Genomic DNA, 25893 nt, shown 5'->3' with positions numbered 1-25893 from the left:
CTGCATGCAATGCTTCTGCCAAGGCTACCATTTATGGACTCAAGGAATGCCTTATCCACTATCACGGTATTCCACACAGCATTACCTCTGACCAAGCACTCACTTTACAGGTGAAGAAGTGAGGCAGTGGGCTCATGCTCACGGAATTCACTGGTCTTACCATATTCCCCATCTTCCTGAAGCAGCTGGATTGATAGAATGGTGGGACGGCCTTTTGAGGTCGCGATTACAACGTCAACTAGGTTACAATACTTTGCCGGGCCAGGGCACCATACTCCAGAAGACCATGTGTGCTCTGAATCAGCGCCCAATGTATGGTATTGTTTCTCCCATAGCCAGGATTCACAGATCCAGGATTCAAGGGGTGGATGTGAAAGTGGAACCACTCACTATGATGCACTGGCAAAATGTTTGCTTTCTGTTCCCACGACATTAGGTTCTGCTTTACTAGTCATCTTAGCTCCAGAGGGAAGAATGCTGCTACCAGGAGACACAATAACGATTCTATTAAACTGGAAGTTAAGATGGCCACTTGGACGCTTTGGGATCCTCCTACCTTTAAGTCAACAAGCTAAGAATGGAGTTACAGTGTTGGCGGCAGTGATTGACCCAGACTATCAAGATGAAGTCAGTCCGCTACTCCACAACGGAAGTGAGGAAGAGTATGCATGGAATATAGGAGATCCATTAGGGCGTCTCTTGGTATTATCATGAACTCTGATTAAGGTAAATGGGAAACTATACCCAATCCAGGTAGGACTACAAATGGTCCAGATCCTCTCTGGGTCACGACCTGCTGAGGTGCTTGCTGAAGGCAAAGAGAATACAGAATGAATAGTGGAAGAAAGTAGTTATCAATACCAGCTACGACCACCTGACCAGCTGCAGAAATGAGGACTGGAACTATCATGAGTATTTCCTTCTTCTTTTGTTAAAAACATGTTTGTGCATGTATGCACTTGTACTAAGAAAATATCTTCATTTCATTTCCCTTTTCTTTATCAGGTGACATAGATTTGCTGACCTCATATCAGCATTTAAGTATTGTTTACTTTATGTAAGAGTATTTGGGTTGGGGATGGGTGCATTTCCAGTTGTAGGAAGGATAGTTTATTATGTTAGGGGTAATTATGACCTTACTATTGTCTGTATTTTAAGATTATGTATGATCTCAGGAGATGTGTGTGGGTTCAAGTTCACAAGGGGTGGGCTTGTGACGGTTAATAATGAGTGTCAGCTTGATTGGATTGAAGGATGTAAAGTATTCATCCTGGGTGTGTCTGTGAGGGTGTTGCCAAAAAAAGATTAACATGTGAGTCAGTGGGCTGGGAAAGGCAGACCCACCCTTAATCTTTGTGGGCACAATCCAATCAGCTGTCAACCCAGCCATACTGTAAGCAGGCAGAAAAATGTGAAAAGAGACGGGCCTCGCCTCTCAGCCTACATCTTTCTCCCATGCTGGATGCTTCTTGCCCTCGAACATGGACTCCAAGTTCTTCAGTTTTGGAACTCTGGCTGGCTCTTTTTGCTCCTCATCCAGCAGATGGCCTATTGTGAGACTTGGTGATTGTGTGAGTTAATACTTAATAAACTTCCTGTATTAGCCAGTGACACCTAGAGGGACAGAACTAACAGGATATATACATATATATACACATACGCACACACACACATATATATATATATTTATTTATAAAGGGGAGTTTATTAACTTACAGGATCATAAGTTACACAATGGGCTGTCTGCAAACTGATGAGAAAGGAGAGTCATGGAGTCCAATGTTTGAGGGCAGGAAGAAACCAGCATGGGAGAAAGATGTAGGCTGGGAGGCTAGGCCAGTCTCTCCTTTTCAAATTTTTCTGCCTGCTTTATATTTGCTGGCAGCAGATTAGATTGTGCCCACCAGATTAAGGGTGGGACTGCCTTCCCCAGCCCACTGACTCAAATGTTAATCTCTTTCGGCAACACTCTCGCAGACACACCCTGGATCAATACTTCATATCCCTCAATCCTATCAAGTTGACACTCATTATTAACCATCTCACTCCCCTTCATATATATATGTATATAGTCCTTTAATTCTGTCACTCTAGAGAACCCTGACTAATACGTCTACACTTCTGATGATCTATTTCTTTTATTTTAGGTCATTTATTTCCCCTGGGTTGCCTACACTCGCTTCTTCCCACTCCCCTATGAAGGACAATATAAGCCTCTGGACCTCACTAGGTCACGGCATGTCCCTGCTTGCACTATCCATGACACTTTCCTCTTTTACTCTTTAGCAATGAGGGAATGTCATCCTTACCCAGATGCCAGCCACCTGTCTCACATCCAGGACAGAGAGTCTCCATCTCCTCTCCAGCAAATACCCATGTATGTGGGCATGGTGGCATGCCCCTGTGATCCCAGCTACTCCATAGGCTTAGGGGGGAGAATCACTTGTGCTTGAGAATTCAAGGTTGTAAGGAGCCATGATCACACCACTGCACTTCATGCTGGGTAACTGAGTGAGACCCTGTGATTTTTTGCCTACATTTTACAGAATTTTTTTTTGCCTCTTTCTTCTATTAATTTATGTTTTGTCCATTCATTTTCTGGAAACCTTTAGAGGGCAAATAGGAAGTTTCCCTTTTTAACGTGGTGGCTCACGCCTGTAATCCCAGCACTTTGGGAGGCCGAGGTGAGCAGACCACCTGAGGTTGGGAGTTCGAGACTAGCCTGGCCAACATAGAGAAACCCCGCCTCCACTAAAAAAAATACAAAATTAACAGGGTGTGGTGGTGTGCACCTGTGATCCCAGCTACTCAGGAGGCTGAGGCAAGAGAATTGCTTGGACCTGGGAGGTGGAAGTTGCAGTGAGCCCAGATTGTGCCACTACACTCCAGCCTGGGTGACAAGAGTGAAACTCCATCTCAAAAAAAAAAAAAAAGAAACAAAAACAAACAAAGAAAAAAACACCTACTTCCTCACTGAATTAAAGGCGTGTTCAGCAGTTTCTTTGTTATTTCAAAGAGTGGCATCTGCTTCAGCAGGGTCAGTTTTTAATGTATTTGTTTTGTTTCTTTTTTCTCTGTCTGGTGTTCTTTTCTATTTTATTATAATTTTTTAAATTTGGGGGATAAGGTTTTCATAGTACTGAATATCAAACAATGAATCCGCATGAATGATTCACCTAATTTCTTTGGTTTTAGTCCTCTATACAGGTTTTATATAGCCAAAGAACCATTTAAAGACTTGGGTTACAAATGTATTTTATTTTACCTCTGGCATGCCTTGGGCTGAGAAAGCATTATATGGTGGCACAATATTTGTAACATTCTCATAGCCATCTGGTGGTGGTTCGAGGTAAGACATTTTGAAAATCTAGCAAGAATTAAAATATGTCAAGTTAGAGAGAAAAATTCCAGATTATTATTGAGATATAATTCATTTTGCCCCAAGTATATACTTCAGATTAAGCATCCTGGAACTAGGTTCTATAATTAAATAGATAAATTACACTGACAACAATGAGAAAGAGCCTTATCATTATTATTGTCTTCCTAATAATAGCAACTTTTATAAACGCATGCAATCCCAGGTAACCAAAAGTTTCCTTATAAAGTGTAACAGCAGAGCTTCAAAGGTGGCACTTTGGCAAGCCTCTTTTTTTGACTATGCCTTTTCAGCTTCCTTTGTGGGCTCCTTTTCTTTCATCTTTATTTAAATAATATTTCCCTATGTTTTATCCCCAGCCCATTGCTTGCCTCTGTACTGCCTCCCTGCGAACTTCATTAAGTATCAGAATTTTACCAATAGCTCATATGCTTATGATGCTTACCTTTTCAGACTAGTATATTTAAATGTTTTGTGGTTATTTCATCCTGGATGTCCAAACTCAACATGTTAAAATTGAAATTTATCATCTCTCACCCCGGGCCTGCTTTTGGTCTGCATTTGCTACCTCTATCAATAGCTTCAGTCATTAGCCACCGACACCAGACAGTCTCGGAGTCATCCTGAGCTCTACCTTCCCCTCCTTCCCCAAGTCAATCACTAATCAAGTCCTGCTAATACATTTCCTTACTATTTCTGAAATCCATCCCTCTTCCTCATTCGTACTAACATCCTAATTTAAAACTTTATTATCTTTTACCTGGACTATTGTCTTAAGACAACAACTTTAACCCGTTGCTTAGCCTAGGTGTAATCCACAGAGGATCTTGTCTGTCTAAAATGCCCCTCTAGCCACATCCTTCCCCTGCTCAGATCTTGTCATTGGCTCCCATGAACTGAAGTTGAACTTTAAGCTCCTTAGGACAGCATACACGCCCTTCTATGATCTGTTCCCAGAACATATTTACTGGTTTATCTCATATCATGGCCCACTTTGTATTTTACACTTTTGAAATACGGAAAATCATTACATTCTCCCAATAATACTAAGCTAGTATATGCCTAAAAGCCTTTGCCAATATTTTGTCTTTTGTTGAGAATTCTCTTAGCTTATTTTGTCACGTGGTTGACTCCTTATGTCCTTTCATGACTCACGTGTCAAGACTTCAGGAAACCTTCTCTAACTCCCAGGCTGGGCTGAGTGACCCTTTTCTGGGTAAATAATGAACTCTAATCATACTCTTCATAGCACTTACCATACTAATTTGAAGTCTGAAGTATTCCATTGTCTGCCTCACTTTACTTAGGCAAAGGAACCATGTCCTAGTCTCATTCTGGCCTCTGGACTTCAGCCTGGGCGACAGTGGGAGACTGTGTGTCAAAAAAAAAATTGCCAATGATTGAAGCCTAATACTGAAGATTCTGGTTTATTAATAATTAGTCTGTTGCTGGGTGTTAATTGAGCTCCCCAAGTGATTACTCATGCAGGACTTCAAAACAATAATTTAGAACCTAGTGACCCAAAATCTGGGCAAAAATAAGCAGCATCAGTATCACCTGGGAGCAGCTTCAGGTCTCACTTTAGATTTACTCTGAATCTAAATATATTTTTATTAAAAAAATTAAGAACAGATGACAAGCTTCAACTACATCTAAATTCTTTAGATTTACTTTAAAAGAATCAATATTTTGACACAATACCAAAGTGAACTAAATTCACTTTTTTTTTTTTTTGAGACAGAGTCTTGCTCTGTTGCCCAGGCTGGAGCACAGTGGTGCAATCTCGGCTCACTGCAACTTCCTCCTCTCCAGTTCAAGCGATTATCTTGCCTCGGCCTCCAAAGTAGCTGGGATTACAGGCACGTGCCATCATGCCCGGCTAATTTTTGTATTTTTAGTAGAGACAGGGTTTCACAATGTTGGGTCAGCTGGTCTCGAACTCCTGACCTCAAGTGATCTGCCCGCCTCGGCCTTCCAAAGTGCTGAGATTATAGACATGGGCCACCATGCCCAGCCTAAATTTGCTTTAATTTGGAGAAGCACTGGTCTAGAAAACACAAATTCCAAGGAGACTCAGGTTCTTAAGTTGATTTCTTGAGTACAAGTTCTTCAAATGCATTCTCCAGGATTAATTCTTTTTTTACTTTTTAAATTGACAAAGATTGTACATATTCATGGCTATACGGGGATGTTTCAGTACATGTAGATGGTGATCAGATCAGGGTAATTAGCATATCTATCATCTCAAACATTTATTATTTCTTTGTGTTGGGAACATTCAAACTACTCCTAGGTATTTTAAACTACATAATATAGTATTGTTAACTATAGTCGTCTACAGTACTATAGAACACTAGAACTTATTACTCCTACCTAGCTGTAATTTTGTATCCATTAACAAATCTCTACTATTCCTCCTTTCTCCCTACCCTTTTCAGCCTGCAGTATCCTCTGTTCTACTTTTTACTTCTATGAGATCAACCTTTTTTTAGCTTCTGCGTGAGTGAGAACATGTGGTGTTGAAATTTCTATTCCTGGCTTATTTTGCTTAACATAATATCCTCCAGTTTCATCCATGTTGCTGAGAATGACAGGATTTTATTTATTCTTTTTTATGGCTAAATAGTATTCCTTGGTGTATATATACCATATTTTAAAAATCCATTCATCTGTTGTTGGAAACCTAGGTTGATTCCATATCTTGGCTATTGTGAACACTGTTGCAATAAACATGGGGATGCAGATGTCTCTGCAATATAATGCTTTTCTTTCCTTTGGATAAATTCCCAGTAGTGGGATTGCTTGAGGTGTTTCAATACTGTTCTCCATACCGGCTGCACGAATTTACATTCCTACCAAGAGTGCATAAGAGTTCCTTTTTCTCCAGCTACTCAGGAGGCTGAGGGAGGAGAACTATTTGAACCCTAGAAGTAGAGGGAGCCAGATTACACCACCACTGCACTCCAGCCTGGACGGAGAGTGAGACTCTGTAAAAAAAAGAAGTCCCTTTTCTTCACGTCTTTGTCAGCATTTGTTATTTTTGTCTCTTCTATAATAGCCATCCTAACTGGAGTAAGATGATGCCTCACTGTGGCTTTGATTAGCGTTTCCTTGCTGATTAGTGGTGTTGAACATTTTTTCATATACTTGTTGGTCACTTGTATGTCTTCTTTTGAGAAATGTCTGTTCAGAGCATTTGTTTATATTTAATTAGATTGTTGTGCTTCTTTGCTGTTGATATGTTTGAATTCCTCGTATATTCTTGATATTAATTTCCTGCCAGATGAGTTTATATTTTCTCCCATTCTGTAGGTTGTCTTTTCACTCACTTTATTATTTCCTTTGCTGTGCAGAAGATTTTTAGCTTGATGTGATCCCATTTGTTTATATTTTCTTTTGTTGCCTGTGCTTTAGATGCCTTATTCATAAAATATTTTCCCAGAGCAATGTCCTGAAGGATCTCCCCTATGTTTTCTTCTAGTAGCTTTACCATTTTGGGTCTTATATTTCGGTATTTGAGATACTTTGTGTTGATCTTTGTATAGGGTGAGAGGCAGGGGTCTAGTTTCATTTTTCTGCATATGGATATCCAGTTTTTCCAGCACCATTTATTGAAGAGACTATCCTTTCCACAATGAGTGTTCTTGATGCCTTTGTAAAAAATCCGTTGGCTGAGATATGTGGATTTTCTGGGTTCTTTATTCTATTCCATAGGTCTATGTGTCTGTTTTTATGCCAATACCATGATGTTTTGGTTACTACAGTTTTGTAGTATATTCTGAGGTCTGGTAGCATGATACATCCAGCTTTGTTCTTTTTGCTTAGGATGGCTTTGGCTATTCAGGATATTTTTTGATTCCATAAAATCTCTTTGAATTTTTTTTTAATTTTGTGAAGAATGTTCATAGGTATTTTGATAGAGATTGCATTGAATCTGTAGGTTGCTTTTGAGTAGTACTGTCACTTTAACAACATTCATATTTCTGATCCATGAGTGTGAATATCTTTTCATTTGTTTGTGTCCTCTTCAATTTCTTTCATTAGTGTTTTGTAGTTTTCATTTTACCTCCTTGGTTACATTTATGTCTGGGTTTTTTTTTTGTAACTATTGTAAATGTGTTTGCCTTCTTAATTTCTTTTTCAGCGAGTTTGTTGTTCATATATATAAATGCAACCAATCTTTGTGTATTAGTTTTGTGTTTTGCAACTTCACTGAATTTGTTTGTTCTAAAAGTTTTCTGGTAGAGTCTTCAGGTTTTCCTATATATAAGATCATGTCATCTGCAAATAGGAACAATTTGATGTCCTCCTTTCTGATTTGAATGCCCTTTATTTCTTTCTCTTGTCTAATTACTCTTGATAGGACTTCACATTTATATACTTTGAATATTTAAAATGTTTACATAAATGTCAGAATCAACTTTCATTTTTCATAGAAAAGAAGACACTACTTGTTTTGTAGTTTTAATATTAATCAATTATTATCTGAGACAAATTATTTAACAAATTAAACTGTCTATTAAAATATTTCACCACAAATAAATTCCATAAGGAAAATATCTACAACTGTTTTTATGAAAGAAAAAAAGGCTTCTCTACAGTTGCTTAGGCCCGGTGCCATGGCACACACCTATAAATCCCAGCGCTGTGGGAGGCCATGTCAAGAGGATCCTTTGAGCCCAGGAGTTTGAGACCAGCGTGGACAACAAAGTGAGACCGCATCTCTACAAAAAATAAAAAAGAAATTAGCAGGCCATGGTGGTGCGTGCCTGTGGTCCTAGCTACTCGAGAGGCTGAGGAAGGAGGATCACTTGAGCCAGGGAGGTGGAGGTTTCACTGAACCGTATTCACACCACTCCACTCCAGCCTGGGCATCAGAGCTAGACCTTGTCTTCAAAAATTAAGTTAGTTAAATTAAACATAAAGTTGCATTGTATTTAAGAAATTGGGAAAGCAGAAAATGCTTCTGTTTTTCTTTTGAGTTGAACAATGAGAACACATGGACACAGGGAGGGGAACATCACATACCGGGGCCTGTCAGGGGGTTGGGAGGCTTGGGGAGTGATAGCATTAGGAGAAATACCTAATGTAGATGATGGGTTGATGGGTGCAGTAAACCACCATGGCATATGTATACCTATGTAACAAACCTCCACGTTCTGTACATGTATCTCAGAACTTAAAATGTAATAATAACAATAATAAAAACGACAAAAAAGAAGGAAATGCTTCTTGTTAGAACAGATTACATATCCTCATTGCTTTTTATAATAGCCTATAATAACAGAATATCCACAAGGTGGCAGTAATATATCACTTTCATCCTCTGAAATTAAAACTTTTGCCTATTCAGTAATACAATGGATCTTTTGAACTCACTCTAACACGTAGAATGCAGCAATTTGACTTAATAATTCGCCTTTAAATTTATAGTCTTGTATTATCACTTTAGTGGTTTGAATTATTTTGTATTTTAATATATTTAAATGAATTAGTCCTATACAAATTGACTAATTTGACATGTGGAGGTGTTTTTATTCAATTTTCAGAAGTTTAGCTTTAAAAAAATTTCTAAACTTCGATATCTGGTGAGTGCCAATGTTTTTGTCTTATTAAAAGGTGACAGACCACACTATATTCAACTGATTTTTTTTTTAACAAGGATGCAAAATCAGTTTAAAAGAAGGATATCTTTTTCAACAAATGGTGCTAGAGCAATTGGACATTCACAGGTACAAAAACTAAGACTGATCTAAATTTATACTTTATACAAAATTTAGCTCACATAAATCACAGGCTTAAATGTAAAACGTAATATTATAAAACTTAAAGTTGTGTATGGTAGCTCGTGCCTGTAATCCCAGCTACTACTCAAGTGGCTGAGGTGGAAGGATCACTTCAATCCAGCAGTTAGTGGCTGCAGTGAGCAATGATGGCACCACTGCACTACAGCTTGGGTGAAACCTCGTCTCAAAAATAATTAATTAATAAATAAATTCATTAAACTTTTTAAAATAGAAGAAAACTCTTGAGACCTTGGGCTAGGCAAATAATTTTTAGGCTTGATATCAAAAACAAAATCTACAAAAGGAAAAAGTGATAAAACTGGACTTCATTAAAATAAATAAACACTTTTTTCTTTTCTTTTTTTTTTTTTAGTTAGAAAGACCCTGTAAAGAGCTTGAAAAAATGAATTACAGAGTGGGAGAAATAATTTGCATACCATATATCTGACAAAGAACTTACATCTAGCATATGTAAAAGATTCTCAAAACTCAATAGTAATAAATAAGGTATCCAATTAGAAAATAGGCATATGTGACCTCTCTGTATTATAACTTAAACCTCATGTGACTACAGTTATTTCAAATGAAATAAACAAAACAGTAATGCCTGTTTCTAGCATATAAAATAATCAGAGAACATAGAATTGTACAAAGTTAAATTATTGGGCCATTTACTTAATTTAAATATTTTTAAATGCGTGTACCCATTTTGCTTGAAAGTGTGTGCAAGTATGCTTGTATTTTTTTAACGATAATATGGTCACATGAGCATTAAATTTATTTTTTAAGAGTTTATAGTTACCCCACACGAGTTCTTATTGATTCCCTCATTCTTAACACCTGCATAGTATTTCATTTTGTAATTAATGGATTGTAGGTTTATTCTTTTAAAATCACTTGCGTTGTTCTCATGTTTTTTTTTTTTCACTAAAAAGTGTTGCAATGCACAAAACTAAAAATATAAGGAGGGTCTTTTCTGGATCTCTGTTGAAAAACTTTGAATAAAAATTACAAGTTCAAATCACATGCAAAATAAACATTTTAATTAATAGGGCTTTTATTGCAAGATGTCAGTAGCAGTAGCAGCACAGTTTTATTAATATCCCTGAATCTCTCACAAAAACGGACTGAGCAACTGGGATAACAAGGTATTAACTACGACAAAACAATGTAACAGGGTGTCATCATGGACCTTTTGTGAGGTTAAACCACAGGGACCCAGGGGAATCACCAATTTTTTTGGAAGAAGGAAAGGAAAGGAAAAAAATGTTTAATGGCCCTGGGAACTGGAAAACCTAGAAATACAAGTGCTAACATCTATGTTCCTAAATTCAGAGATTCTTACTAGGCAAAAAGAACTCAGCAGATTAATCTGAGAACAGCAGCTGAGGCTGGCAGAAGGCTTCCTGGGCCTCAACTCATAGCTGAGAGTGAGGATGGCATAAAGCAGGTGCTGTGAGTGGTCTGTTTCCTATGAACCCTACAAATTGACCACCCCCAAAACAAAGCCCTGTCCTAAGGAGAAACTGCAGGAAGTCAATTATAAGTTGAGTTGGGAAGCACACTGAGGCTCAAGAAAAAGGAAGCTCCAGGTTAAGATGCAAGAGAAGAAGGGAAAAGGCAGTTTTCTGCAAGTTCAAGCACAAATAATTTCTTTACCTTCTAGTTCTGGAAATACCAGGTGCTGTGTATGTAAAGCAGGAATTTTGGTTGAATATTATATAATTTTCTGACCCACTGTTACTAATCCAGTTTCCCCTGTACTCAGATCTTCCATGCTACAGACAGACTGACAGATGCTCAGCAAATAGTAGCTAATATTTTCTAGGAACCTAGGTGCTAAACGAGTTTTCTTAAATTTCTACCTCCAGGTCTGTAAGTTGACTTGAACCATTACCCGTTTCTGGTTCTGCACAGGTTGTTGAGCGCAGGACTTCTCTCCTCCAGTGGAAAGTCCACCTGCTCACAATCAACCATCCTTTCCTGCAGCCTTGGAGACACTGCTCAGTGTAGCACACCTCCCAGTCTAGAATAGGCACACTCATCATCAGTCTCTCTCATTTTCTGTCTTATCTCCATTCCATCTACATACAGTTTTTGTTTTCGCCAATGTTTTTAAATAAACAACTGTACAAGCACAACAATGACAACAGAAACCTTCCTTCCCCCAGTGTTGTAGTGAGCAAGGAATATATTTAACTTCAAATAAAAGACAAAAACAAATGTTGGATAAAGCTGACAGAAAGAAATGCAACTGTAGGTGCTCTGGCAATATAGAAATGATACAACTAAGAAAAATGGAAGAAAAGGAAAGAGAAAGTATTCCTCAGAATGATTTTACTGACTGCTCATCTGTAATGCCTGGGAGTCAAAGGATATTGTTTATAGAAATGTAAGCATACTTAATGGCACCAGGGGAAACAAAGTTAATATGATTAAATCAAATTGTGGGATGAAAAATCACATAGGGAGGACAAGAAAGAGAATACAGCTAATACCATTGTTCTTATTTTAGAGACATTAGCTACTGTCTAAAGAAAGACATGATTTTATGAAATTACATAAGGTAGCCATCAGAATAAAAGTTTAACTCTTCCAAATATCACAACATCAAAACAAAAGCAATAAAAACAAACAAGACAGCAAAAGACAGATATGTGCATATAAATCATAGCATAATATACTGTAATCGAAATATAACCAAACACAATTTCTCATTAAAAGTAAGTGGACTTGACTCTTATTAGAGGAAAAAGTATTGTCAGATTAAATCAAAAAGCAAATCTCAATTCTATGCTGGATATAAGATAAAGTGTTACAGAAAGTTTAGAAATAAAAGTATAGTCAATGAATAAAAGGATCTTCTCTTCATGCGTTAGGAGTATAAAACGGTACGTAAACACATCATACGTTTTCTGTTTTTACACTTAAATGCCTGGAGATGTTACACCACTAGTATGAATTTACTTCAGATATATAAAGGATACACTTTTATGTGGTTAGAAACAGCAATGATAACAGTTAAGGTGAAAATAACATCTGCATTGACGCTAGGAAGAAAGAGCCATTGTTGGGTACATAGTGATCACGTTACCATGGAGCAATCTGTTCCCAACTGAAATGTCCTTGCCCTTCTACTGAAACAATGTAAGATTCTGCAAAAGTAGTGTTTACTTCCCACAAATCAGCCATTTGTGGGAATGGCTGCTATTGCTGTCCACACGGAATGAGCATCAGACCTATATTTAGCTGTTGTATCATTAAGAGTCGTATTTGGCCCTTTCCAGAGGCTGTTATTTCAATTATATTTTGGAGAATTAGTCTATTTCCAGACAAATAATTTTTCCAGAACTTTGATCCATATGAAATGACCCTTTGGTAGGGATCCAGGGATTGAGTTTATTTTTAATTACTGTAGCATCCTGGTCAGGTTGAGAAACAGATTACCTTTATATTTCCCTGGCATGTGAGCAGGGCTAGATTTAGAGTGAGAATGCTTGAAAGTTTATAGTTCTTCAGAAATTTTATTTACTGTGTGTCTCTATCAAAATAAAATTAATGCTGAAAAGCTATATTAAATGAATTAATTTGAGATGGTCTCTTTCCCCTTCTTCCAATGAGAGGATATCCACAGATATGTCAGGAGCTTGCTTTACCTAGAAATGTGTTGAGAGCCACAGGCTTGGGTTCACCTGGGAATGTTTAGGGACACCTCCCCAAGTTGTTGTTGAAGAGTGGGGTAAATGTAAGATAGAATTAGGCTCACGGAGGCCAGATGAGAGCATCATGTCACCCCAGAAACACAGCATATACCTAGGAGATCTATTCTCAGTATCAGTCTTAAGCACTGTAAGATTGCCTATAGACCAAGACAACAACTATATATATACAGAGTTAATAAAATCAGTTAATATATAAACATATTTATTTATTAACTTATTTTTATTTTTATCTTCAGACAGCATCTTGCTCTGTCACCTAGGCTGGAGTGCAGTAGTGCAATTAAGGCTCACTGCAGCCTTGACCTCTGGGGCTGAAGCTATCCTCCTGCCTCAGTCTCCTAAAGTGCTAGGATGAGAGGTGTGAGTCACCTTGCCAGGCCCAGGGCAATAACTATGCAATGTTTACATAATTTGGAGCAAAAAATATTTGAAATATGTGTGCATTGCTTTTTAACCTTTTCTATTGATTTACTTTATTAAATACTGAACAGAAACAATATATTTATAAAATATTTATTTTATATATATATAATAAGCACATAATGAACACCTGTGTCTCCAGTCTTGGTTTAAGAAATTAAGCCAAAAGTAATCATAAGTGCTTATGATTACTTTTGAAGTCACCTGTACAACTTTTGCTGACTACATCCCCTTCTTCAACACTCTAATGATGGCCACTGTGAGCACTGTGTATATTGAATTGTGTTGTATTTTAATACCGTGTGCACTACATTGTGTGTTTCCTAGCTGTATGCTATTGCATTTAGTGAGCATAATGAATTATATCAGTATAATTCACTTTTGTCATTTCATTGTTTCAGCTTTTCTGTACTAATTATTGTCAATATATTTCTACTGGCATAAAAACAGACACATAGGACAGTGGAACAGAATAGAGATCGCAGACAAATCTACACATTTACAAACAACTCATCTCTGACAAAGGCATCAAGAACATACACTGGGAAAACAACAATCTTTTCAATAAATGATCCTGGGAAAACTGAATAATTATATGCAGAAGGATAAAATTAAACCCATCTCACCATACACAAAAATCATATCAAATAAAAATTGATTAAAGACTTGAATCTGAGACCTGAAACTATGAAGCTAGTAGAAAAAAAAAGCATAGGAAAGGCTGGGCGCGGTGGCTCACGTCTGTAATCTCAGCACTTTGGGAGGCCAAGGCGGGCGGATCACAAGGTCAGGAGATCGAGACCACCCTGGCTAACACGGTGAAACTCCGTCTCTACTAAAAATACAAAAAAATATATATATATATATTAGCGGGGCATGATGGTGGGCGCCTGTAGTCCCAGCTACTCGGGAGGCTGAGGCAGGAGAATGGCGTGAAAAAAAAGAAAAGAAAGAAAAAAAGAAAGCATAGGAGAAATGCTCCAGGACATTAGTCTGGGCAAAGATTTTTTTGCGTAAGACCTCGGAAGCACAGGCAACAAAGGCAAAAATAGACAATGGGATTATATCAAACTAAAAAGCCTAAAGCAAAGGAAACAAGCAATAAAGTGAAGAGCCAACCACAGAATGGGACAAAATATTTTCAAACTATGTATCTGATAAAGCATTAACAAGAAGAATATACAAGGAGCTCAAGCAACTCAATAATAAACAAACAAAAAATCTGATTGAAAAATGGGCTACTGAAGAGGCTGAGGTAGGAGGATTTCTTTTTTCTTTTTTTTTTTTTTTGAGATGGAGTCTCGCTGTTGCCCAGGTTGGAGTGCAGTGGCGTGGTCTCGGCTCACTGCATGCTCTGCTCCCCCAGGGTTCACGCCATTCTCCTGCCTCAGCCTCCTGAGTAGCTGGGACTACAGGCGCCTGGAACCAAGCCTGGCTAATTTTTTGTATTTTTAGTAGAGACGGGGTTTCACCGTGTTAGCCAGGATGGTCTCGATCTCCTGACTTTGGGATCCACCCGCCTCGGCCTCCCAAAGTGCTGGGATTACAGGCGTGAGCCACCGCGCCCGGTCAGGAGGATTTCTTAATCCCAGGAGTTTGAGGTTACAGTGAGCTATGATTATGCTACTGCCCTTTACCTTGGGTGACAAAGCAAGACCTTGCTTCTAAAAAAATAATAGTTAAAAATATACAAATAAATACAATTTAAAAATGGGCAAAAGATCTGAACAGATATTTTCTCAAAAGAAGACATACAAATGGCCAATAGGAAGATGAAAAAATGTTCAATATCACTAATCGTCAAAGAAATGCAAATCAAAATCACAGTGCAATATCATCTCACCTTGGTTGAAATGACTTGTTTCAAAAAGATAGGCAATAACAGATGCTGGCAAGGATGTGGAGAAAGGGAAATACTAGTACACTGTTGGTGGGAATCTACATTAATAAAGCCACTATGGAGAACAGTATGGAGGTTCCTCAAAAAAGTAAAAATAGAACTACCATGTGGTCCAGCAATTTCTTTACTGGATATATATCCAAAATAAAGGAAATTAATGTATCAAAGACATATCCACATGCCGATGTGTACTGCAGCACTATTCACAATAGACAAAATATGGAATCAATGTAAGTGCTCATCAAGAAATGAATAGATTTTAAAAGTCATATATATACATAACGGAATACTACTCAGATACAAAGAAGAATGAAATTCTGTCATTCGCAGCAACATAGGTGGTGCTGGCCATTTGGCTTAACGTAATGAACATAGGCCATTATGTTAAGTGGAACGAGCCAAGCACAGAAAGGCAAATACCACACGTTGTCACTCATATGTGGGCAGTAAAAAAGTGGATCTCATGAAGATAGAAAGTAAATTGGTGGTTGTTAGAGGTCAGCAAGGGGAGGGGGAAGAGGAGATTAAGAGAAGAAAACATAAATGTATTTACCACCACTAAACTGTCCTCTAAAAATGTACAGATGGTAAATTATATATATATTTTTTAACTCAATAAAAAGTCAAAAAAAATTCTGCTGTGTGTTTATAGGGCACATGTACAAGACTTTCTCTAGGGTTGTATCAGTTTTCTATTCCTGCTGTAACAATTTACCACAAATTCAGTGGCTTAAAAGAACACATTTTTGTAAGATTTGAGTCAGTTTTAATAAACACACACAAACTTATTGTCTTAGAATTGTTTTGGTTGAAAATCTGGCATGGCTCTCACTGAAATAACATCAAGATGTTGGCAGGCTGCATTTCTTTCTGAAGGCTCTAAAAGAGCATCTGGGTTATTGGCAGAATTCAGTTCCTTGTGGTTGTAGATCCTCAGTTTCTTCCTGGTTGTAAACTTTGGGTCATTCCCAGCTTCTAAAGGTCACTGGCTTTCCTTGGCTTGTGGCCCCCTACCACCGTTTTAAAAGCCAGTAATAGCAGGCCACATCTTTCTCATACTGCCATCTGTCTGAATCTCAGCATCCAGAAAATATTCTCTGCTCTCAAGGAATTATGAGATTAGATTGGCTCACCAAGGTAATTCAAGGTAATTTCCCCATTTCAATGCCCTTAATGGTAATCACATCTGCCAAGTCCCTTTGAACATGCTAACTTACGTTAGCATGTTCACCTTATCTGAAGACTGGGATGTGGCTGTCTTTGGTGGGGGGCAATTATTCTGCCTAACCCAAAGATACACAACTTGCAGATATACAACTAGTTCATGGAGATGAAACATTTTCAAATCTACAAGAAAATGTTTTCTAAAATGAGCATTTCATATTAGAATTTCACGAGCACTGTATCAGAATTATATTTACTTCATAATGTTGCCAATACTGATATCAGGTATTTAATTTTCTAGCCAGTTCAGGATAATGTGAATTGTGAATAATATATTTGTTCATTCAGTCAACAAACATTTTTTATCAGATACCACCGATATGCTGGTCAGTGTCATGGGTCCTAAAAATATAGCTGTTATTATTATTTTTTTAAACAAAGTCTCCACTGTGATAAAGCATTTATTCTTTGGGACAGGCAGACAGTAATCCAGATAAATAAATGCAAGGGCAAATTGGGGGAAAAATTGGAATGGAGAGCTCAGAATCTGGCCCCAGAGAAGAGCAGAGGGAAAGGGGACCTAGTTCAGAATCTTGGTGCGTCCACACCAAACAATTCCATGAGGGCTGAGGAGACAGAGTTGAAAGGCTTGTCTGACATCACAAGAGACAGAAAAGTGAGCCCCATTTTCATCTCTATCCTGACAATGTTCCTGGCTTGATTTCCTCCTTCCAGCAGACACAAGAATCAGGGAGCGCAACCTGATGGTAACATTTTTTTCAGGGGCCTATTTTGGGGATCCTGTTGAGAACCTGAGTCCGTCACTGGCCAGGGCAGTCCAGCATGGTCCCCAGTGCGTGGCCCAAGGCCAAGATTCTCTACCTCCATCCTGGAGGCAGAAGAAATGTCTGGGGGAAAATGAGAGGTTTTAGGTGGTTGGCACTGGGTGAGACCAAGGAGAAATTTTAAAGCTGTGTGTCCTGGGGCCGGGGGCGGTGGCTCACGCCTGTAATCCCAGCACTTTGAGAGGCCTAGGCGGGCAGATCACGAGGCCAGGAGATTGAGACCATCCTGGCTAATGGTGAAACCCTGTCTCTACTAAAAATACAAAAAATTAGCCGGGCTTGGTGGCGGGCGCCTGTAGTCCCAAGTACTCGGGAGACTGAGGCAGGAGAATGGCGTGAACCGGAAGGCACAGCTTGCAGTGAGCTAAGATCACGCCACTGCACTCCAGCCTGGGTGACAGAAAGAGACTCCTTCTCAAAAAAATAAAAAGAAAATAAAAATAGAAAATAGAAAAAGCTGTGTGTCCTTTGTTTCTTCATATTTTGAAGATTTTTGATGTCAAAATATTTTCATAGTCAAAAGAGTGTTAATAAAGAATGACTTCTCTGTTATAAAAACCCTAATAGTGAGTGTATTTACCAAGAAGTTAGATTCTATCTTTGGTTTTTTGTTTTTTGTCCCGTAGTTTTTAAAAAGTAGTTTTATTGTATGGATATTCTACAGTTAGTGTATCTATTCTCCTCTTGATGGACATTTGGTTTGCTTCCGGTTGTTTTTGCTATTTCAAATAAAGTTGCTACGAATGTTTGTCCAGTCGTTTGGACATACACTTTCATTTGTCTTGGGCAAATAAGCAGGATTTGAACGACTAGGTGGTGTGATATGTTTAACTTTTTTTTTTTTTTTGAGACGGCGTCTCGCTCTGTCGCCCAGGCTGGAGTGCAGTGGCGCATCGCGGCTCACGGCAAGCTCCGCCTCCCGGGTTCACGCCATTCTCCTGCCTCAGCCTCCGGAGTAGCTGGGATTACAGGCGCTCGCCACCACGGCCGGCTAATTTTTTGTATTTTTAGTAGATACGGGGTTTCACCGTGTTAGCTATGATGGTCTCGATTTCCCGACCTTGTGATCCGCCTGCCTTGGCCTCCCAAAGTGCTGGGATTACAGTCGTGAGCCACCGCTCCCAGCCAGTTTAACTTATAAAGAAACTGACAAAGTGGCTGTATTTCCAGCAGCAGTGTATGAGCATTCCTGTTCCTTTGTGTTCTCACCAATGTTTAGTATGGTCAGTCTTTTAAATTTTAGCTATTCTAATAGGCATGTAGCAGTATCTCATTGTGGTTTTAATTTACATTTCCTTAATGATGAATGATGCTGAACATCTTTCAATGTGCTTACGTATCATCCATCTGTATTCTATGGTGAAATGTCTGTTCAGATCTCTACATTTGTGTTAGACTATTTGTTTTCCTATTATTGAGTCCTGAGAATTCTTTGTATATTTTGGATAACAAATGTATCTTCACCAGATATAGCTTTTGTAAATTTTTACTCCCAGTCTGTGATTTGTCTTTTTATTCTCTCAATAGTGTTTTTCTTTTTCTTTTTCTTTTTCTTTTTTTTTTTTTTTGACAGAGTCTGGCTCTGTCACCCAGGCTGGATTGCGGTGGCACGATCTCAGCTCACTGCAAGCTCCGCCTCCCGGGTTCACGCCATTCTCCTGCCTCAGCCTCTCCGAGTGGCTGGGACTACAGGCACCCGCCACTACGCCCAGCTAATTTTTTGTATTTTTGGTAGAGAGGGGTTTCATCGTGGTCTAGATCGCCTGACATCGTGATCCACCCACCTCGGCCTCCCAAAGTGCTGGGATTACAAACGTTAGCCACCGCACCTGGCCTCTGGACAGTGTTTTTCACAGGTCAGATTAATTTTTATATAAATCATTTATTTTATTTTTATTATGTAAAACTTTATAATTTTTAATTTTATTTTTAATTTCCTTTTTAAAAGGTAAATAAAATTTTAAGTGTAATGATGCAAAATTTTGTTTAAAAGTAAATGTATATAAAAGTGTTGATATAGACTAAAACATTGAATAAGTAAGAAGGTAGTTAGTTGTCACAGTAGGAGTGAAGCGAAAAGCTTCGCCTTTCACCCTCTGAAGATTACCCGAAATGAACTGACCATACACAGATTAATAAAAGAAAGGGTATACAAACTTACATAACCTGCAAAAACATGAGAGCTATACACAAAGTATAAGATTTGAAGATGGCTCAGATCTGAAACGCTCTCCTCATAGGCAATAGATATATAGACCCAGGATGCAGACATTATTTTGTAAATAATTTCCTTTGGAAGCCGGATGGGACAGACAAATTACGGGAAGGCGAGAGATGGAACTGCACAGGAAAAAAGTTTGTCTTTGTCACTTTAATCTTATCATTACTAGAGAATATTTATGAATATTTTAGAATAATATATTTTTAAGCCCAAACCTCACGAAATGTTTTTTCTAAAACAAATACTTTTTGTTGTTGTTTGTTTTTGTTACTGTGTCTCACTCTGTCACCCAGGTATGGAGTGCAGTGGTGCAACCATGGCTCACTGCAGCCTTCACCTGCTGGGCTCAAGTGATTCTCCTACTTCAGCCTTCCAAGTAGCTGGGCTACAGGCATGCACCATCATGCCCTGGTAATTAAAGAAAAAAAAATTTTGTTAGAGACCAAGTCTCATTATGTCACCCTGGCTAGTCTTGAACTCCTGGAATTAACTGATCCTCATGCCTTGGCTTCCCAAATTATTGGGATTATAGGTGTGAGCCACAGTGCCTGACCACATATTTCTATACTTCACTGAGGAAAGGAAGGTGCTAGGAAAATTGGTTAAGAACTATTTTTTAAAAAACTATTAGTAGTGTTTTATTTTATTTTATTTTTTAATGATTGATTGATTTTTGAGATTGGGATCTCACTATGTTGCCCAGGCTGGTTTCACATTCCCAAGTTTAAGCAATACCCCTGCCTCAGTCTCCCAAGTAGCTGGGATGACATGTGTGTGTCACCATACCCAGCTCCATTAGTAGCGTTTTTAACAATTGTGGGCCACTGAGTAAGAATAATTTTTTTTTAATTAAAGGTTATTTTTTAAAAAGCACATTTGTAGAAAATTACTAGCATAATCTGCCTAAAATAAATATACATATTGAAAAAATCTTTGCTCTGAACAAAAGGAAATATATTTACCACACATACATACATACACACACACACACGCACACACGCACACACGCACACACACACACACACACACATTATGGAAGATTTCAAGACCAGGCAATAATTTCCACTCAATCCAAAAACAATGCAATCCCAGAATTGAATATTTAGGTGAAAAATATATCAAGAATGGGAGGCATTCAGGTTTAATTTTCATGTTTCGGTAGAGTTAGGATGTGAGGTTTTATTTAAAAATATTCTTTATTTTTTTTTGCTACTATTGTGGTTTCTGTATTGTTACTATACAATCTGTAAACTAAATAGTAAAGGAGAGAAAAGTGATTTTCAAAGAAGCTGGCTTGGGAACAGGTACTATTCTGGGAAGATGAAAGGTTTCACTTAATGACTGGTACCTGTGCCACTCTGGTTATTTTAACTGTTAACCTTTTAGCAAGAGGTTTTTCTTTTAAAAGACATCCTTTAATATTTGGGAAGCTAGTGCAATAGTACACATTGAGGCCCACATACCACATGCCAAATATTTAAAAGGCATATTTCTAGCTAACCACTGTACATACATATATTTTTTCTCTCTTATTTTAGTTTTTTTCCTTGTCAACAATTTATGTCCACACATATCTTCTATCATCCCACTTTGACAAGTAATATTACACCTTCAAAATGATGTGGAAGACTAGATTGGAATTTAGAACCGTAGAACCTCGTAATTGTACAGGCAAGCTTCTTCCTGGGAAAAAATAAAACAGGAAGAAAAGGCTGGGCAGCCTCTGGTTCAGGAAGGAAATTCGGGAGTCCCTTATAGCAGCATCTCTAGTACTTGGGAACTGAACAGACTTCTCGGCCTGTGAGGCTGGAATGGGCCCTTCTGGAGAACAGGACAGAGAAGTTATCTATTGCCTTTGCCCCCAGGGCCCAGGCAACACTTTTACCCTCCATTGTTTCCGAAGTTAAGGGGAGGAGACAATGTTTTGTTTAGTGACCTCGACAGAAAAAGTGTCCTCCTGCAACCACTCATTTGTTACTTTCCTTCTTCCTGAATTGCCTGGACCCACTCCTCCTCCATTTGACTGGCTCTGTGCACTGATGTCATAGTCAGGAGATTTTTGGGAATTGTGGCTTCTAAAAATGTACACCCGACTCTACCCATAGCTGGCCCTGTGAACCTACACACCTGCTCCACTGTGTCTCCTTCTCAAAGAGACACTCTTCCTGCTGAGTCTCTGCCCTCTGCTCCTAGATCCAAATGGCATCTCCTACCCTATCCCTGTATGGCTTAACCTAGGGAAACTCTTTCCCAGAGGAGTCAGGTAAGGAGATGGTGGCTGAGCTTCTTACAGACTTAAAGGAGACATCCTGGAATTTAGGAGTCCGTCCTTCCTTTCTGTAATCCCTGGCAGCTCCTGCTGCTGCTCAAAGTTTAGCTTTGTCTCTCATCCAGCTCAGACTGTTGCTGGTCCTGATGGCCTCTGCTTAGCTGTATTAGTACGTTCTTGCATTGCTATAAAGAAATACATGAGAAATACCTTTAGTTGGCTCATGGTTCCATAGGCTATACAGGAAGCATGGTGGTTTCTGCTTCCGGGGAGGCCTGAGGAAACTTTTACTCAAGGTGCAGGGCAAAAAAAAAAAAAAAAAAAAAAGCTACCAGCACTGAACTGTGAGGCCCTGATCCCTGAGCTAACTTCATATTATTACCTCTACAGCAAGTGTTCGTGAGAACATAGATATATTTCTTATGTGAGTACACAATTTACAGAACAGGAACTACCCTCCCAAACCAAAACAAAATGTCATAATTTTAATTTACCAGCAAACCTAGGTTGTTTCTGTGAAATGATCTCATTTGCTGAGTTTTAAAATTGACTAAATTTCCCAATTTCCAAATGAAAATATTTAGTTATCTTGTCTTGCTATGTGTTTTTGGTTAATATGATGATTAATTTTTGGTCTATTACTTAATATATTCCATGATTGTTGATATGGATTATAAGGACTCACAAAATAGTTTTCAGATGTCTTTAATTTTTTTACCTAGTGTAGATCCTATAAATGGATTAGGAGTATTCTATTAACTCCCATGTATTCAGAAATCGAATTGGAGTGGTAAATTCTGTTTGAAGTAACAAGGGATATCAAAGGAAAAAAAATAATTTTGTGAGTATGTCTTCTATACGTAAATTTTTCAGGCATCTTTATCAATGGCTTATACTAAAGACATTTTCTGGATCATGGGTGACACACAGAAGACATGCGGATAAGTGGCATTGTGTACACTACTACATTTTATCATCTGGTTTATTTTTAAACTTTTATTTCTCTTAAGGATGTTTTATTAACCGGTGCATCACCAGGTTAACAGTCTCTGGAACACTAAACTTACCAGAAAATACTTTTTGATTGAATTAACAAGAAAACAACATTAGAAAACAGTGGTGGCTTGTTTTTGTCTGTTGCAGTATCTTGGAGAGTAAAGCCTAACTCTTTAATTTTGGCCAAAGATATAAAGAAATACCTGAGAAACACCTTTAGTTGGCTCATGGTTCCGTAGGCTATACAGGAAGCATGGTGGTTTCTGCTTCTGGGGAGTCCTCCAACACTTACTAGCAGGGTAATTTTGAAGTCATAATCAGGTGGTTGTTACAATTAAATGAAATAATCAAAGTGGAAGAGCTTAGTTAGCTGTCTTCCCTAAATGAATCACTGGCAAGTAAGAGTGTGATTGATTTTCCTACCAGTCAGGACTCAACCCTTGAAGCTATAGGAGGGTAAACCTCTGATGACCATACAATTTAGGGAACACTAACACCTCAAAAAACTCTGTAAACTTCCTTCCTTCCTTTTCTTCCTTCCTTCCTTCCTTCCTCCTTCCCTCCCTCTCTCTCTCTTTCTTTCTTTTCTTTCTTTGTTCATTTTTGAGACAGAGTCTTGCTCTGTCATTCAGGCTAGAGTGTAGTGGCTGGATTATGGCTCACTGCCGCCTTGACCTCCTGGGCTCAAGCAATCCTCTCACCTCAGCAAGACAAGATAACTAAATATTTTCATTTGGAAACTGGGAATTTAGTAGCTGGGACTATTGGCATGCTCAGCTATTGGCATGCTCAGCTATTTTTTTCCTCCTTTTCTTTTTGTAGAGACAGGGTCTCATCATGTTGCCCAGGCTGCTCTTGGACTCCTTGGATCAAGCAATCCTGCTGCCTCAGCCTCCCAAAGTGCTGGATTACAAGCATGAGCCACTGTGCCCAGACTTAAGATTTTTTCATACAGGAGGAAAGAATTTGGGAAAGTAGGTGTGTGTGTGTGTGTGTGTGTGTGTGTTGGTTAGGGAGCCAACACATTTTTCTGCAAAGCTTGAATTCTATGCCTCAGTTTTTCATTTTTGTTATGTGCAAAATAAAATCGTATCCTGCTATAGATTTAAACCTGTGAGCAGATCCTACTCAAAACCTGATTCAAACTTTGTGTAGATCTTTGTCTCTCTATGGCATAAGAATAAATTCTTCTGGTTTTCTTCCCTCAGAAAAATGGACTTAGACTTCCCACAAGCCTTCCAGAAAGAACTCACCTGCCTCATCTGCCTGAATTACCTCATAGACCCCATCACTACAGGCTGCGGGCACAGTTTCTGTAGGCCCTGCCTCTGCCTTTGCTGGGAAGAAGCACACACTCCTGCCCTGCATGCAGGGAACTGTCACAGCAGGAAGATTTCAACCAGTATTCTTCTGAAGAATCTAGTGTCCATTGCCAGAAAAGCCAGTCTCTGGCAATTCCTGAGCTCTAATGAACAAATGTGTGGGATCCACAGGGAGACAAAGATGTTCTGTGATGTGGGTAAGAGCCTGCTCTGTTTTCTGTGCTCTAACTCTCAGGAACACTGGGGCACAGAAACACTGGCCCACTGAAGGGGCAGCTAAGGAACACTGTGTAAGTGATGACTCAGAGCACTTTGAAAGCTGGAGGGCAGCACAGGGAAAGAGATTAGGAGGAAGATGAAGAGCATGAGGATTAATCTATTCTTTACCGAGTGTCATGTACTGCCTAGGTATCAGTAATATAACTATTATCCTGCTATCAAATCTACTGATAAGTGGCTCATTTAACTTATATGCACTCATCACAATGCAAGAAATCCTCTGACTGCTCCTACCATCATGGCCCCTAGCCATGATATGACTTGTCTCCACACTAGCAGAAACTAATCGAGTCCCTATATTAGGGATAAGTGGCATTTATATATATATATATATATAATTTTTATATATATTTTTATATGATATATAAAACATAAATTAATATTTATACAATATATATTATACACATATATACATACATATATATTATATACATATATATACATACATATATATATATATATATATATCACAATGCCAAAAATGTTTTGTCTTCGAAATAATCACAGTGCATTTGGAGAGACAAATGCATCTACAACCAGGCGACAACACTGAAAATAAAATTGTAGCAGTTTGAATAGGGGATTAAATGAGTTAATTTTTTCCTGGGGTTCAAAAAAATAAACAGCAGCAAAAAATGGTACTTAAGATTGAAAGTTGGCCGGGTGTAGCTGCTCATGCCTGTAATCTCAACACTTTGGGAGGCCAAGGTGGGCGGATAACCTGAGGTCAGGATTTCGAGACCAGCCTGGCCAACATGGCGAAACAACGTCATTACTAAAAATACAAAAATTAGCTGGGCATGGTGGCAGGTGCCTGTAATCCCAGCTACTCGGGAGGCCGAGGCAGGAGAATCTCTTGAACCCAGGAGACAGAGGTTGCTGTGAGCCAAGATCACGCCATTGCACTGCAGCCTGGGTGACAAAAGCAAAACTCCATCTCAAAAAAAAAAAAAGAAAGAAAGTTCTGGGTTATGACGCAGAACATATGCAACATGAATATGTCATGGTTATGAACATGTAGGCTACTCAAGATTGTGTATTTTTAAAATAATAGAATACTAGGTTAAAAAATTAGCATCACAGAATGAAAAATAAGCCACAAATTAGCAGAAGATAATTGTAACACATAAAAACAAAGGATTAAATACAATGGTAATGTAATGATAGCTATTCTTACAAAGTTGTTTCTATGTCTCAGGTACTATTCTGAACAACATACGTGCATCTTGATTGCGTGAAGAATTCCTATATAAGAAAAACACAAACAACATTTAAAATGAGCAAAAAACTCGAATAGGAATTTCACAGAAGAGAAAATATAAATGGCCCATAAACATAATAAAAGATGTTCAACTACAATTCTAATCAGGGAAATAAACATTAAAACCCCAAAGAGATACCACTTCATACTCTAGGAAAAACCTAAAAGGCTGTGAATATCTAGTTTCATTGAGGAAGAACAATGGGAAGACTATTCACTGCTGGTGAGGGTGTAGATTGGTACAACTGCTTTGGAGAACAGTATGATGCCACTCAATAGAGCTGAACACACACATACCCAATGACCAAGCAATTCCACTCCAGGTACAT

The 25893-nt window shown here is 38.5% G+C and overlaps 1 long non-coding RNA gene across 1 annotated transcript; it reads right to left on the bottom strand.

Moving 5' to 3' along the window:
• Positions 1-3238: 3238 nt before the first annotated feature.
• Positions 3239-4733, bottom strand: LOC134758865 (uncharacterized). The gene is made up of 2 exons (XR_010134529.1): positions 4636-4733; positions 3239-3367 (listed from the first exon to the last, which is right to left on the bottom strand). It is a non-coding gene; the product is annotated as an uncharacterized lncRNA (long non-coding RNA).
• Between the last annotated feature and the right edge of the window lie 21160 nt (positions 4734-25893).

Source organism: Gorilla gorilla, chromosome 6, assembly GCF_029281585.2.
Source record: "Gorilla gorilla gorilla isolate KB3781 chromosome 6, NHGRI_mGorGor1-v2.1_pri, whole genome shotgun sequence".
NCBI classification, from domain to species: domain Eukaryota; kingdom Metazoa; phylum Chordata; class Mammalia; order Primates; family Hominidae; genus Gorilla; species Gorilla gorilla.
Note: the sequence above shows the minus strand (reverse complement) of the source record. Positions and strands in the feature narration are given on the sequence as shown.